This window comes from Cibotium barometz, chromosome 64 (assembly GCF_041138505.1).
Source record: "Cibotium barometz isolate CiBa-2024 chromosome 64, ASM4113850v1, whole genome shotgun sequence".
Lineage (NCBI taxonomy): Eukaryota > Viridiplantae > Streptophyta > Polypodiopsida > Cyatheales > Cibotiaceae > Cibotium > Cibotium barometz.
The window spans coordinates 30,394,888-30,411,661 of NC_141109.1; the positions used below are offsets into that span (position 1 = coordinate 30,394,888).

The following is a 16,774-nucleotide window of genomic DNA, read 5'->3' on the forward strand; positions in this document are numbered from 1 at the left end:
ATTGTTGACATTGACTATCTCTTTTCACTTTACCACAGCTCAGAGGACACGAGGGGCAGATCACACTCGATATACTTTTACCTCAGAGACTGATGCTGTCTACACAGATGGGATTTATAGACGTCTGTACACAGAGGAGCCAGGGAGACCTTTGGAGGAGTTGACCCATATACTGACAGAGACTTTACATGATGCAGCGAGAGAGGCATATCCACATACTCAGCCTGGACAGAGACAGCATTCTAGATGTATGCCCCAGAACAGCTGGTATGATGAGGAGTGCAGAGAGACCAAAGCCCGACTGCAGCGGGAGGTTGCTTTGGGAGTCACTACTTACCGACAGTCACGTATTGCCTTCCGACGCCTTGTGCGAAGGAAGAAGCGGGCCTTCCTTGCTCAGCTAGAGCAGGAATTATACCAGCTGTTCTTGAGCCAGGATTCGAGGGAGGCTTGGCGTCTGTTTCATGAGTCCTCCCCTACTTTGGCCATCACTTCTACAGAGGTCTGGGGTAGTTATGCAGCATCTCTATATACAGTTCCTGGACAGACACCTTTTCCTGACCCGCCAGCACCATGCCCACAGACATGTACTTTCTTTACCGCAGAGATGGTAAGGAAGGCCATTGATAGGATGAAGACTGGGAGAGCATATGATCACGATGGATTGGTTGCTGAGCACTTTATTCATGCGAGAGACATGCTGGCAGAGCTTCTAGCAGTGATGTTCAATCGTGCTATGTGCGAAGGCTTACCCGAGACTTGGAGTAGGTCCACCATCGTGCCTATCTTCAAGTCAGGGGACCCTATGCAGCCAGGGAATTATCGCACTGTTATGATTGGTCACACACTAGCACGATTGTATGCATCCATTCTTGAGCAGCAGTTGAGTAGATGGGCAGAGAGAGTTGGCATTCGAGCAGAGGGACAGGCAGGGTTCAGGAGAGGTTTCTCTACTCTTGACCACATCTTGACTCTCCGGGCCATTATTGAGGAGGGCAGGTCGCATGGGCGACGGATTTATTGTAGCTTTGTGGACTTCCGCAAAGCATTTGATACAGTGCCCAGAGCCAGATTGATGAGGCGATTACAGGAGATGGGGGTACCCACAGAGCTCATATGGGGAATTATGGCTTTATACAGATCAGTTGCAGGACAGGTACACACCCCAGAGGGGGTCTCTACTTTGGTTCACTCCACTATAGGAGTGAAGCAAGGTTGCCCGTTATCTCCTTCACTGTTTGGTATGTATGTGGATGAGGCTTCTGATTACATTGAGAGATTGGGGGACAGAGGAGCCCAGCTAGCAGGTACATGGATCCCACTATTGTTATATGCTGATGATATTGTGTTGATCTCTGACTCTCCTGAGGGTATGCAGCGTCATCTGGATGCTTTACATGAGTTTGCACATGATAGTGGATTGTCTGTCAACCTTGGCAAAACCAAGGTTATGGTGTTTAACACCACGCCACAGTGGGTTAGGCGATCAGCTTCCACATATACATATGGGCAGGAGATTGTGGAGTATACAGATGCATATACATATCTTGGGGTAGTATTCAGTGGGCCAGTGTTTTCGATGAGGAGAGCAGCAGAGACTAGATTGACTAGAGCACATGCAGCCCTGGGTGGTTTGGAGAGGATGTGTTCGCAGGTTCAGTTTCAGGAACCTCGAACAAAACTCTGGCTTTTTGACACTCTAGTGACATCAGCTATGCTTTATGGAGTGCAGATATGGGGACCTTCAGTGGGCCATCACAGCGCAGGCGGGTGGAGAGGTATGGAGAGGCCTTTGGTATCTATGATTGCTAGGCTTATTAGAGCCAAGGCTGTGGTACCTCATGAGATTATTCGAGTTGAGCTGGCGGCTGCCCCTCTGGCGATTGAGGCTCTTACGAGATCAGTCTCCTACATACATGGCTTGTGGGATCTCCCCCGAGACAGATATGCACGCCTCGCCCTGGAGTCCTCCCGACAGTTAGCTTTACAGGGAGACACGGCTTGTTGGTATGGACAGATGACATCTTGGTTCCAGGCACATGGTTTTAGCATGGACAGATTGCCTCCCTTCCAGTATTCTCTAGAGGCACCCTCTCTCACTCTTACACGGACAGAGATTACCAGACTCATCCGTCAGGATTTAGTTCAGCTGGACATTAGGAGGACATGGATACAGCCGACTGAGGAGCTGGGCACGAAGATGGCTTTCTACAGAGAACATTTTCTTCAGCTCACAGCAGATGGTTTTGTGATCAGACCCAGTTACATGGATGTACACTTGTCTCATGCAGTACGATGTGCTATTGGTCAGATTCGCACATCCTCACACCAGCTTGAGATTGAGATTGGCCGATATAGAGGTATACCAGCTGAGGCCAGGATATGCCGAGTATGCCATGGGGAGCCAGAGACAGAGCTGCATTATATATGCCATTGTACTGCATACTATGAGATACGTGGTCGTTTCCACTGTTTATTCAGAGAGGGTTTTGGACCACTTTCCAGAGTCATGGGGTACCAGGACCAGAGGTGTTTGGGATTGTTCTTGCTTGAGCTGCGGAGACATAGAGATAGCCTGCTTAGGCGCACAGAGAGCCAGACTCAGAGGCACATTACAGACTTCTTTAGTCCAGCCATCACTGCGCCAGATGGACCACAGCAGCAGCAGGACATGGATACCGCCCACACCAGGGGTACACTGATTGATCGTGCGATTGAGCTTGGGTGGTCCAGACGCCCACGACCACGGAGGAGGGCATCCCAGCATAGACGGAGGTTGCAGCGGCAGATTCGGATTATTCTTGCGAGGCATGCGAGACACCCAGTCAGGGTGCTGACCACAGAGGATATTGAGGAGATCCGCCAGTGTCCGATGCGGCACATATTATGAGATGGAGGTACCTCCATAGTGTACCTTCCAGTTCCAGTTTCATTTTCTAGGTGCCAGTAGTATCATCTTTATTTTTCATTTTCTGGGTTTTTTTATCCAGACATTGTATCAGATCCACCATGATGTAACTTTTGGTCTCATAGGTCATTATGGCCTTTTGAAGACGTTAATATAACATTTCATTTCATTTCATTTCTCTCTCTTCTGCGTTTTCTCTTCTTCACACAGTTCTGCGTTGATATTCAGGCTAGTGGTTCTCTCTTGCGTTTGCTCATCTTCATCGTGGAGTCTTGCTGCGTGTGCTCTCAGTTGTTTGTCTCATATCCGCTACGTATTCCGACATTCTATCAGAGCCCCAGGTTGCTTAAAGGTTGGAGACAATGGAGAGCTTGCGGGACTGTTTCTTGAAGACCTTGGAGAGCTTGCAAGAGATTTGAAGAGCTAATGGGACTGTTGGTTTTTTGGTGCTGATTGGAGATTTCTTGGGCTGTTCGGGACTAGGAGATTGGGTAGAGCCATCACCGTTGGACAGCCACCTTGCATATTAGTTGCAGCCTCTTCTTCATTTTTTTTCCCCACCCACCCTCCCTTCACAAGACCAAAGTAACCCCCCCGAGATGGCAGACTTGCTTGAGATGGCTGAGAAGCACGTGAAGATCCCCACTCTCCCTACGTTCCCGGTGGATCGACAGTTGGACGGGACTAACTATGGCATCTAGAAGGTTATGATGGAGTCTGTATTGGAGTCTTATGACTTGGCTGATTTCATTATTGTTGGTGTTCCACGGCCAGAATTGGAGCACGGGGAGCTTTTACCCTCTACTCGGAAAGAACGGGAGGCTCAGGCACGGTTGTGGGATCGTGTCAATGCCCGTATGCGTTCTTTCATCTTCCTTAATTGCATGCCACAGGTGATTAATCATATCAAACATATGACGCTGGCCAGAGCGATTTGGCAACATTTGGCTTCTCTGTATAACAGGGTATCACTCGGCCCTGTATCCTAATGTCATCCTTGAGAAGCAACATCTTCAAGAGGCAAAGCACTCGCTGAAGCTCTCGCTCCCCCCCCCCCCTTGCTCGCACTGACTGCACGCCCTCCCCCCTTTCCCGCCTTCGCGTCTGCTCCCCCCCCCCCCAGCCTGCCCTCGCGTTTGCCCCCCCTCCCCCGCCTGGCTGTTCTGCGCGCCCCAGCGCTGTAGCGCCGCCGTCCCCTGCTCCTGCTCCTCTCCTTCGCGCCCTCCCGTCTGTCTTCAGCGCCCTACCCCCCCTTTAGCCGCCATCGCCTTTTCTTCCCCCCGCCCCCCCTTTTTTCGCGCTGCTTCCCCGCCTCGCCCCTAGGGGGTTTTTTGTCTTCGCCGCCTTACCCCCCTCCCTTTTCCTTTTCTGATTTTTCCATCCCCCTTGGGGTTTTCTTCCTTTTTGCCTTCCGCCTTCCTCCTCCGTCCTTTGTGTACAGCTCAGTTCTTGCAGGACTGTCCGCATTCGCTCCGCCTTCGACATAGCTTCAGACACTGATGGAGGCTCCTCCCGCCCCGCCTCAAAGGGACTCCCCCGCAGCCCCCTCGCCCGCCCCTGAGGACACCCCCATCAAGCTTTATCTTTCGCCAGAAGAGGAAGCGAGCCTCGCCGCAGAGGTGGAACGCCTCCGGGCACATTCCACCATTTGCCGTATAGTCGGCACTCGCCCCAGCAGAGGGGAGATCCGGGATCTTCTTGCAGATGTGGGCAAGATCCTGGACGTTCAGCTACTGGGCCGTGGACATTACCAGATCAAGTTCGAGACAGCCCAGAGCGTGGCCAAGGTCCTAGCCATACATCAGGGGTGCTCGGGCTTTCTTCAGACCTTGGCAGCATGGCTTTGACCCAACAGCGACCGTGCAGGGAGAGCGCCTTTTCCATGTTACAATTTGCTTCCCTGGACTCCGCCGGGAGTACCTTCCACTCCTTTCTAGGCTAGGAGCATTGGTGGGTTCGGTGCTAGAGACTGACCCCACAGCAGCTTCAGTGGTGGCCAGAGCAGCTGGGCTACCTTCAGTCAGAGTTTTGGTGTCTGACATCTCCTCCCTTCCGAAGGTCATTCAACTATCTAGGATAGGGGGGGGATAGATTGATCAGAGAGTGGAGTTCTCGGGGATCCCGAACCAGTGCTTTATTTGCAGGCAGGTCGGCCATCTGGCCAAGGCCTGCCCTCGCAGGAGACCTCGACCTTCACCGCAGTAGCAGGCCCCTGATGGCCCGCCCACAGATGCGGCTCGGCAGGCAGCCTCCGGGACACCTGCTCAGGCCACAGAGACCTCGGAGTGGCAGCCTGGATAGGGGCGCAGTCGAGGGAGACAGCCACAGCAGCACGCCCAGAGACCGTTGCAGCAGTAGCCACAGTCTCAGCATCACTCGGTTCCCATGAGGAACAGCTTTGCTCCCCTCCAGGAGGAGACCCCTGCGACGACTGAAGACCAGGAGATGCCAGCACCCCCTCCTTCACCCCCCCCCCACCCCCGTCCCCCCCTACCACCTCGCTTCCATCTTCGCCTCCTCCCGTCCTCGCTCCGGTTTCGGCAGCGGCTCCTTCTCCACCCCCCTCGCCCCCCCCTCCTCCCCCCCCCGCCCGCCTCAGCTCCCCGGGAGGCCCTGGCAGTCCCCTGACGTTCACCTGCAATCTGGAGGGCTCTAAGCACCGACCTTGCTCGAGCACCGCAGAGGAGACTTACCATGCCGATTCGGGCTTCACGGATATCATCTATCCGCAGTCGGCTGAGTCGCCTCGGCACTAGACAGCGCTCGGAGGCTTTTGATTACTCCTTCACACGGCTTTTTGGAGCAAGGGGCCCCATGAGCCAGCACCCATCTCAGAGTTCATGTAGTGATACCTTCGGCTCGCGGGGAGGAGGCACTTGATTCAGCGGTGGCCTTCTCGTTCTTTCTCTGTGGCCCATGCGGCCGGGAGTGGACTCTGGAGCTCGCTCTTAGCACTTTGAAGACTCAGGCAGTTGAGTTTTCTCACCATGTGAGCGATCTGGAGGTGACAGATGTGATAGGCCGACTACGGGAGTTGGCTCATTTTTTCTTGGATCCCGAGAGTGTGGATGCCTCAGGGATTCGTCATTTGGTCGTTCGCATAGTGGCAAACATAGCACGCGACCCTGGATATGTATGTATACACGAGGTTGCTCTGTCTGAGCGGGAGGCAGTCGACATGGGACACAGCCACTGGCGCCTGATCCGTGATTCTTGCAGTACACCGGGTGGGCAGATTCGTAGCCACTCGGATGGGGACTACTCTCCATCCAAGCCGCTTGCGAAGGCCCGCCGTACGGCTGAGACAGCATCCGCCTCAGCAGGTCATCCATGAGGATCATCTCATGGAATGTACAGGGCCTTGGCGGAGCACATTATATACGCTATCGTAGTTGCTTGAGGCAGGAGCTTCAGAGATGCCTGGTTCGTGGCAGCATTGATATTTTGATGATGCAGGAGCACCACTTGGGTGAGAGCAGGATCCGGAGATATGGTTCGGTGATGCCTGGAAGATGGGACACCTTTTGGTCTGCAGGGTTTGGTCCTTTGGGTGGACAGGGAGAAGTATGCATGGTCATTTGCAGATGTATGGCGGCAGGCCATTGTGGATCGAGGGATCATTGTGCCTGGTAGAGCACAGTATGTCATTCTGAGGATGCATGATGAGTTATTGGGCGTGCTCAACGTCTATGCGCCCAACCATGCTAGTGCCAAAGCAGAGTTCTGGACCCAGGTTACGGATGCATTGCCAGAGGCCGCACATTGGTGTGTCAGGGGGGACTTCAACATGCTCGAGGACCCGGCCGATAGGATGGGAGGCAGTCATGTTACAGTGCACGGCACTGAGCTTGCAGCTCGGGAGCGATTTTGCATGTCACTGAGGATCACTGATGCATGGCAGCATGGGGCCTTCTCCCGCTCTCAGGACAGTCTTCGTTTCTCTCAGTCGGATCGCCGACAGGGAGGGACTAATCTATCACGGATTGATCGCTTTTATGTGGGCGACTGGTTAGGGGAGCGAGGGGGCTCCGTTGGCATTCTCGCTGGCACCTCATTTTCAGACCATGCGCCAGTTATTTTGACACTTGAGGAGAGGACACGGGAGCCCACCTTGCAGTTGAGGATCCCAGAGAGGGTACTTACAGATCCTAGTCTCGCTGAGGACATTGAGAGGATCTGGCATGATAGTCAGTGCTCTAACCAGGATGCAGCAGGCCAGTGTGCCCAAGGACTCATCGAGCTTAGCTCTTTTCTGCACGCTGCAGCTTTGACACGGCTGGGAGAGATTCGCGAGCGGGAGCATCGGTTGAGACGCAGCCTTGCTTCGCTTCAGCGCCTTCAGGAGCAGCAGCCTGCATGTGAGTGGGTGGCGTCCCAGCTGAGCCAGGCACGCCAGGAGATTAGAGAGGCAGAGGAGCAGAGATATGAGTTTTACTATCGTCGCCAGGCCTCTCAGTGGACGCAGCTTGGTGATAGAGTGACTGGGGAGTTTTTTGAGATTACTGGACCCCGCCATGCTCGAGCAGGAGTCCGTCAGCTTGGGAGGCCGGACGGATCGGTAGCTACTGAGCCCGGGGAGATAAGAGCCATTGCCACTGGGTTCTATAGAGACCTGCTTTCAGCGGAGCCAACCACTGAGGCTCGGGATGCTTGCAGACAGACTGTGTGGGCCCATGTGCAGAGGAGGGTCACAGATCATATGCGTACAGTTCTGGGTGAGCCTCTCTCAGAGGTTGAGCTTGCTGAGGCCTTGAGGGTCCTGCCGCGCCATAGTTGCCCGGGGGAGGACGGACTGACGCCTGCCTTTTTTATGCGCTATTGGGACCTTTTGGGGCCAGGCCTCCGCAGGGGCTTTCAGTATGTTTTGGACACTGGGGTGATGCCACAAAGCTTTTCAGAGGGCTTGATCTTTCTTATCCCCAAGGAGGGGGGGAGTATCAGATGATATTCGGCATTGGAGACCTATTACGATCCTCAATACTGTCTACAAGGTCTTAGCAAAGGCCTTGAGTTTGAGGATCCAGCCCTTCCTGGGGGAGTTGATTCATGCTACCCAGACAGGATTCGTCAAGGAGCGTAGTATCCTTGACAACATTTTCACCTTCTGGGAGGCGACGGCCGGAGCTAGATTTCTTGGTGAGGACTTGGTCGTGATGCTTCTCGATTTTGAGAAGGCATACGATAGAGTCGATTGGGGTTTCTTAGAGGGCACTATGCTTCGCCTGGGCTTTGAGCCAGGTTGGATTAGAGGGGTGGCGGCTCTGTATTCCACAGCTCGTAGCCAGGTGTTGATTGCAGGAGGACGGGAGCCGAGTTTTGAGTTGACCAGATCAGTCCATCAAGGATGTCCTCTCGCCCCGTTTCTTTTTCTCTTCTTTGCGGAGGCTATGAGCATGTATTTGACGGCAGAGGAGGTTGGTTTGAGAGGACTCCAGCTCCCAGTCCGGGGGGACGACCTGCTCGATGTTGAGTTTGCTGATGACACGGGCTTATTTTTGCATGGCCAAGAGGCCAATCTTCTTCGAGCAGAGCAGTCGCTCCAGGTTTTTAGTGCAACTTCAGAAGCATTGATCAATTGGCGCAAGACACATCTCATGCATCCAAAAGAGTCAGGGTTTGATCCCACACTTGTTTCTCAATGCACATCGTATGAGAACGATAATATGAATTGTCAGCATAAGAAGGTGAATTGTTAAAATCTCCTATAATAAAAGCATTTGATAGCCATGAATATGTTTGAAAAGACTGCCACATTGCAGCCTTGCTTATGAGGCATAGACACTGACAAATTCATATAGCTCACCAACAATTATACATTGCACAACAATCCATCTGCCATTGGGATCATTGTATGCCAATTAAGATTGAAGTTCATGTCTAATCGTGATAAGAGTACCAAAAAAAGCTTGCTTTCTTGCATAGAAGATGATATATCCCAAAAAAAAAACCATGTAAACCAACAAAAGCATGCTAGTTATGCTCTTGCAAACAAACTATATGTGGCTGGATAGTATTTACATAAGACTAAAGAAGCCTCCATTTATTTGCATCACAAAGGTCTTGCACATTATATATAAAGCATTTGATTGGTATATACATATTTACAGCATGTGTAAGCAAAACACGCTACCCTTCAACTTGCTTGGCTACCTGGCTCCCTATATCACTAAGCAATGTATAATCTGAAATATCATCATGAACATTACTTGCATGTAAAAGAGTATCAATGCCAACAGATACATGAGGATTAGTCGCAGTGTGTGTAAACAATGAGTCAACCCACATTCTACCCACACCTGCAACATTACCCGAGACATCAGGCACCCTAGAAGTTCGCCCCACTATAGAGGTTCCTGCTATTCCCACGAAACGTCTCTGTCGAAGAGAGACAGTTTTCTTAGGTGTCTGCCATGCATTTGGCTCTTGTTTTTCCTTTTCTTTCTCTTTTACAACAACAGGGCTTGCCATGCCGATTTTTCCTTTTACCTTATCTAGGGTGACATTTGGGGCCTGCACCACATTTTTCCCTTCTGTTGCTACACGGATACAACAGGAATCACGTCTTGAGGTGGCATTGCCGCAACTGGCGGCTACAAGAGTACCAATGGACATTCTGATGCCATGTGTCTAAACTTTTCACTTGTGAAACAAGAGTAAGCAAAATTTTCCCATTTGAGCTTGAAGAAAGCTTCTTGTGTCAAACGTCTTGGCAGTTCAACACCCATGACCACTAGGGAAGGAGTTGGTTTATCGGTATCCCAAAAGATGCAAAATCTATGGACACTCCCAGAAGACCTAGGAGGGCAAATCACTTTGTCCAGTGACTCCACCAAAAAATGTAAAGCATGGCACATATAAACAGTAAGCTCTACAACTTCCACCCACACAAGACATCTGTGTTTGATGAAGTTTTGATAATCCTTCATAGGTGACCATCAATACACATGCACCATCAATACACATGCACCATCTGCCGCCCAAAAAAAAAGAGGTGACTTTTCCAAAATAGTTTGTTTACGCTACAGATCAGTAAGTAGAACCTCACAGGAGCAAAGTAGCAGCCCTCAACAAAGCATCCTCCAAGCATGGCTTTAAGCCACTGCCCAACATCAGCCATTGACGGCATCTTTGCAAGAAAAAAAAGGATCAGAGCTCTGTACTAAAAGTTTCATCAAAGGGTCTAGTAATACCTGGTCAGGAACCCGCAATCAAAACTCAAGGCCCATGCTTTCTTGATCTCGGCAAAACCTTGTTCAAGAGTGTCACAGAAATGTTGCAGGTCCGGATTGGTGCAACGAGAGGACTGCATCTCAGCTTGCTGGGAGTCTCCTCCTATGTTTCTTCTCTTAGGCTCAATAAAAGGATCTCTACATCTGTACACTTCAGTAGGTGAAGCCATTTCTACAGAACCAACACACACACACACACACAGAGCAAACATGAAGAGAAAGAAGGAATCAGTAGAATTGACACACAGACGTGCGCATACACTTCTCTCTCTCACACACACACACCACCCCCCCAGCCACCCATCACAAATTCTTCCAAGTGAGATAAGAGGGCTCCATAAGATGACAACGCTGAGTAACATTGGAGTCCGAGGATCCCAATAGGACCGGATGGCACATATAGTTGGGATCTACACCAGCAAACGTCCAAGGCACTGGCCCCATGGCCCCAGGCGGACCTCCATACAATAGCTTCAGTCCAAGAGATTCTATAGCGATAGAGAGGGGACATAGGGAGCCTTTTCAAGGTCCTACATTCACCCATCTTGGACATTCTTGATGGATGATGATGATGATGATGTCTCCCTACTTTTATCCTCATTGTACCCACATGAGCCCATGATGTAACATGGACTCATTGTACTAGATTTTGGTCTTTTGTCAATTTGAACTTGTTTTTCGTAGGTATTCAACACGCAAAATTCCAAATAGATGCACCTTCTGTGTTGATTTTATGCATGCGTAATGCGCTGATAAACTCAATACCTTCGTTTCACTCGGAGTGATTTTTTTGTTAGTAAAATTATGCCTGACCTGAATTTCAGTGTTAAAATGAAAATCAATTGATTAGTTGAGAGTAGTCCTTAATATACTTTTAAAACCCTTCTTACTATATATAAAAGGACAAGGGATTCGTTGACTTTTGGTGTTTTCTAGACTAGCCTTGAGGCTCTCTCTCTCTCTCAGTCTCCCCCACATGAGCCTGATGCAAATGGAGTAATACATAAGGTAAAAATCAAGTCATTTCAAATTCAAATGAAGGTTGCTGCCTACCAGTGCCACCCTCTTTTCCCCCTTGGGTGCCCTTTACACGTCCTTTCTCTCTGTCTCTCTTCATTGCATTCAAATGTGATTTCAAATTCAAATGAAGGCTACTGCCTAGCAGTGCCGGCCTCTTCTCCCCCTCATATTAATGAGGGACACAACTAGACGTTTGGGTCGTTCTCTCTCTCTCTTCCGAGTAATGTGTGCACGCCCCCTCTCTTCCCTTGAGGGCACGATCAGCTGAGAAGCATGCAATTCCCTATAACTCCAACTCTGCAGGGAGCCATTTGAAGAACCTTGAGAGGGAGGAGCTCTACCCATGGACACCAATGTAAAGATCACAGCTTCGAGGGCAAGCAGATGAAGAGGGTGACGTTAAGCTTGCTGGGATTGGCAAAGGTCGAGATGGGGGAGCTGATGGACAGCGAGCTTTGCTACTACTTTCTGAAGGTCACTGTCCATATGTACTAGCAGGCATCAGGACGTCCCTCACCTTCACAATCGTTCTCCGCTGCTGCCTTGAGAGCTCCCTGCGACAAGATGATGGAGGGGTTGCTACAAAAGGAGTCGCACCTCACTGTCCATATATACTAGCAGGGAGCTCACCTCGCCTTCACAATCGTTCTCCGCTGCCGTCGTCGCCTTGAGAGCTCCCTACCGCACAAGATGATGGAGGAGTTGCTGCAGAAGGAGTCGCATCTCATTCTGCCATATGGGAAAGATTGAGGAAGCACTCACTGCTGCAACTTACAGTAGAAGATGGAGGGCTACCACCACCATGGGCCGTATGCTGTTCTCTACCCACGAAGCATATATGCAAGATGGGAGCTCTTTAGCTAACAAACAGCACAAACTGGGTTCTTTTGCACACAACAATGTGGGATCTTTTTGGCACCTGGCAAGAAAGGGTTCTTCTCGAACCGGGGTTCTCCCCTAACCTTAAAAAAAAGGTTTCTTCTCAAACCGGGGTGATGCAAAGATGGGTTCTTCTGCAAAGTGGGTAGCTTTGCAAACTGGTAACAAATATGAGTTTCTCTGCAAAGAGGGTCTCTACTAGCGTGGTATCTCCTACATGATGGGGTTTTTTCTTCAGCGTGGTATCTCCTGCACGATGTTAAGTCTCTATTAAACTGGGTTTCTACAAAATGGGTTAACATATACATTATTCATGCTATAAAGATAGTTATGAAAATCTATATGTCCTTACTTTGTCAAACATAAGCATACAAACAATTAAATTTTTGCCTGTGTACAAAATTTCAATTGAAAATGTTTTATTTTTCATGTTCTTTTTGAAATCACGTGTTTATATATACATTGTTGCATACATGCACATATCACATCTACATACATGTGTTGTACATCTTACTATATATGTATGTATGTATGTATGTATATATGTGTGTGTACGTACATACGTACATACATACATATACATATGTATGTATGTTTGTATGTGTGTGTGTATATATATATATATATACACACACACATATACAATGGGGATGCTTCTAAGAGAGAGAGAGAGAGCCTATATATGTGTATGTTTGTTGGAGGGGAGAGAGAGAGCTCTAAGAGAGAATGTGACAATGATGAAGGGGAGAGAGAAAGAGAGAAGGGGGAGGACTACATTGTACAGAGAGAGAGAGAGAGGATTGCATGCCAAAATGCCTTCTTCGTAAAGTTGTCTTTTGAATGGTATACCGTGTGCCTAGCTTCTACTCGTCGGAGACGGACCATTACACTAAATCTATCCATATAGCCATGTAGGCACATGGCAACACTCCAAGAGCTCCTTGCTCTAGGGTGGGTGGGAGCGGCAGCATGAGAGTCCCCTCTCGCATCCCCTCCTAGTGTAGATTAAGTTCTAGTTTTATTCGTGTATCCTACTCACGCAATTTCTATCCGTGTATTAATTAATGCACACCCTCGTCAACCATTAATTAAAACCACCCAAGGTTCTATCGACCAATACACCCTCCCTCACTGCACAGACTGGCTACCCTCCATCCGTCACTACATCGCTCTCCATGTTGCTATCCAACACCCCTCATTACAACTCTTGTTGGTCCTTCATCCAACTCAAACCGCTTTACGCTCATAGTTATTATCTTGCTCCTCCTGCTCGAACCCCTTCCCAGGGGACTAATATATGAGAGAGAGAGAAAGAAAGAAAGAAAGAAAGAAAGAAAGATTTTATTAACGTCAAAAGACCGAACTCTGCCTATGAGACAAATCAGTGTACCTGTGTGGGGTATCCTCTGTCATCCCAACAAAATGAAAAAGTACTAAACTAAAAAGCTGAATCTGGGTGTGCAATAAGTACAATGAGTGGGGGAGGTGATGGAGCTCTACTACTAGGAGAATGCAAAGCTATGTGCATGGAGTATACAATCATGATATGCAACCTAGCTAGCTCCATCCTGTACCATACTGGGGGTATAGAATGGTATACATCAATGAAGGGGGTGTCCACAGCTCCCTGAAGAACATGCCTGGGTCTTCTCTGAAGCGAGCCAGTTGCTCCGCACCCTCTCTGTGAAACTGAGCTCTGATCTTTGTCATCTCTCTCTAGTATAGGCGTGGTGTCCGAAAGCCAGGTGTCCTCTGTCTCCTGCGGGCTCTGAGTGTCTCTACTCTCTGGAGAGTAGAGACACTCAGAGCAGGGAATTACTCTCTGGAGAGTAATTCCCTGCTGTGTAGGGGCTGGGAGTGGGGTGGATCTCTGAAAAAATGCAGTAATCTATGTCTGTCGTCCCCCCTCTGGAGCTGTCTAAGCCTGTAATGATGTCTCTCTCTCTGACGCTGTATGTCTAGAGCTGTATGTCTAGAATGAATCTCCCCAATATGCATTGGTCTACTGCCTCAAAGATCTGGCGTAGGGAATGTGGCTCTCTGAATAAAATGGGATATCTCTCTCTGTGACGCTGTATGTCTAAAATGAATCTCCCCAGTATGCGTTGGTCTACTGCCTCAAAGATCTGGCGTAGGGAATGTGGCTCTCTGAATAAAATGGGATATCTTTCTCTGATGGCTGTATATGCTCTGCATCTGCATACATAATGCTCCTCACTCTCCACCTCCTCTCTGCACAATCTGCATACCCTCTCCTCTCGCGGGGGATCCGTGCTGCTCTGCCAGTCTCGATCTCCAATCGATGTGATGAGACTCTAAGAGCTACCATAGGTCTTGTCTCAATACTCTGTTCCTATCACTATGAGAGAGACGGATATGTGGTGCATCCCTGTCATACTGGAATGGTGGTAGATGATCCATGTCTAGGCCATGCTGTAGTGAGAACCAATGTGTGACCTGTGCATACCATGATCCTCTGTCTCCTACCTCAGCGAGCTGTCTAGATGCCTCAAAAGCTCTATATGACAATTTGTCCTGTGGCATCTCTCTAAATCTGTCTAGCAGGCATATAGTCTGGAATATGGCCTCTACCATCATAGGAGGTGCAACAAACTGCTCGGATAGTGTCATGAGGTACTGACGGTTTGCTGTGTATCATGCATGCCATCATGAGGGCTTGTGGTCTCTCTATCAGTGTCCTCCAATGGGTAGCAAGTCCTGGCGCCCATACGGCTGCTCCATACATCAGTGCTGGTGTGACTAATGTGTCAAATAGCCACCCCTTCGTCTGGGGCTCCTGAAAATGCGCCTGGTGGCACTGTCTCTCTAGCATAGCCAATGCTGCATATCCCCGTGTCAATCTAACTCTGGCTGCTGAACCCATGGTGAAGCGCGTGGCTATTGCAGAGAAGGTAACCCCTAGGTACACGTATGATGTCACCACCTCCACCTGGCATCCTGCCAGAGTGAATGTCACAGCTGACTCCTGCCCTATCTCGATGTATGAAAGACCATAACCTTGGTTTTCCCAAGGTTCACAGTAAGACCCCTCTGTGTGCAGAAATCATCGAGTGCATGTAGATGCTGCTGTAGACCTCCCGGAGACTCAGACACTAATACAATATCATTAGCATATAGCTTATTATGTACTGAGGTACCTGCTAGATCAACTCCATCTCCGCCTCCCCGTGTAATGAAGTCAGCCACCTCATCAATGTATAACCCAAATAGCGTGGGGGAAAGTGGGCATCCTTGCTTCACCACAATGGTGCTAGCAATAGTCTCAGACATACCTCCTGGGCATCTAACTCGCCCAAAAACCTGCTCATATAATGCATAGATGCCCCATGTCATATCTGCTGGTATGCCAAGAGACTGCATGCCGCGCTGAAAGAGCCTCTCTCGTGGTGCAGAAATCCACAAAGCAGCAATAGAGCTTTCTCTTCCTCACTCTAGCCTAATCAATCATACATCTCAAAGTGAATACATGGTCAGTGGTAGAGAAAGCTCTCCTCCTGAAGCATGCCTGCCCAGATGAGTGTAAACCTGCTCGCTAAGCATATAAGCTAAGCTCTTGCTCCAACACTGCACCATAGAGTTTTGGCCAACACGTGACCAACCATAACCGTCCTGTAGTTGCTTGGATCAAGCATATCCCCTGTTTTGTGGATCGGCACAATGGTGTGCATCGTCCACTCTGCAGGCAAACCCTCTGCTAGTGCCCTGTTAATAAATAGGTGTGCAAGAAAAGGAGCCAGAGAATCTACTGCATATATGAGATGTTCACATGGTCGGTGGCCCGTCCATGCTATAGGCGGCGGATAGCTTCCTTTACCATCGAGTGGGTAAAGAAGCTAGCTGTGGTAGGTCGAGGCTCCTGTGGGGCTGAGGTATAGGTGGCTGCTATGGGGCGTGGTATAGGCCCTCTGCATATGTGTGCCATGTTTGTGGGTCTGCAATGGGTGTCGGTGTCCGGGGCTCTCTGAAGTGCCGCCATGAGATAGGGCTATCTCTACTCATGAAGAAATGGAAAATCCAAAATTCAAGTGACCAGAGCGGACATGCCATAGCTCCCCATCACTCATAGCACGTGTGTGGTAGTAGTAGTAATTGAACAAGCAGTATGTGCCAATCTCTCATACCTGTAAAGCCCATGGCATAGAGTACCAGATTCACAATGATGTCTCCATCACTCTAGTCATGAATTATGCACCTATCATCAACAAATATGACCATTAGGCCTACCCTAGCAATGGTTGAGACTGACATCAAGTTCTTTTTAATGCCTCACACAAACAAGACTTCTACGAGAGTGATTGTCCCACAAGTGGAGAAATAGGACCTAATGGAACTAAATCTTCTTCAAAAAGAAGTGGATATCAAGTTGTACAACCCTAATTGATCCATCTTTCAAGAATGATATTAGTTGCATCTTACACCACTCACATACATGTTTAACAAGGGTCTCAAGCTTTGGCAACTTTGACACCATCTCTTGCCTTTTAAGGCACAACAAATTGCTGAAATTCAAGTGACTAGAGTGGGCATGCCATAGCTCTGTGTCACTCATTGTGTATGTGGTAGTAATTAAACAAACATTATGTGCTAATCTCTCATATCTATCCAACCTATAAAGATCATGGCTTAGAGTATCGTATACTATAGTGATGTCTCTATCACTCCAGTCATGAACTGTACACCATAAACAAATATGACCACTAGGCCCGCTCTAGCAATG

The 16,774-nt window shown here is 49.2% G+C and overlaps 1 protein-coding gene across 7 annotated transcripts in view; it reads right to left on the reverse strand.

The window, feature by feature from the left end:
* LOC147603516 (pentatricopeptide repeat-containing protein At4g39530-like) overlaps window positions 1-12,315 on the reverse strand; it is a 29,009-nt gene extending 16,694 nt beyond the window's left edge. The window contains exons 1-3 of one of the 7 annotated variants that reach the window (XM_086796518.1): window positions 11,933-12,315; window positions 11,788-11,886; window positions 10,099-10,309 (exon numbers count right to left, since the gene is read on the reverse strand). The gene's annotated coding sequence lies outside the window, so the exon portion shown is untranslated. Of the gene's footprint in view, window positions 1-10,098; window positions 10,310-11,674; window positions 11,712-11,787; window positions 11,907-11,932 lie in introns of those variants that run through there. The other 6 variants (XM_086796517.1, XM_086796519.1, XM_086796516.1 and 3 more) reach the window with 6 other exon arrangements.
* Between the last annotated feature and the right edge of the window lie 4,459 nt (window positions 12,316-16,774).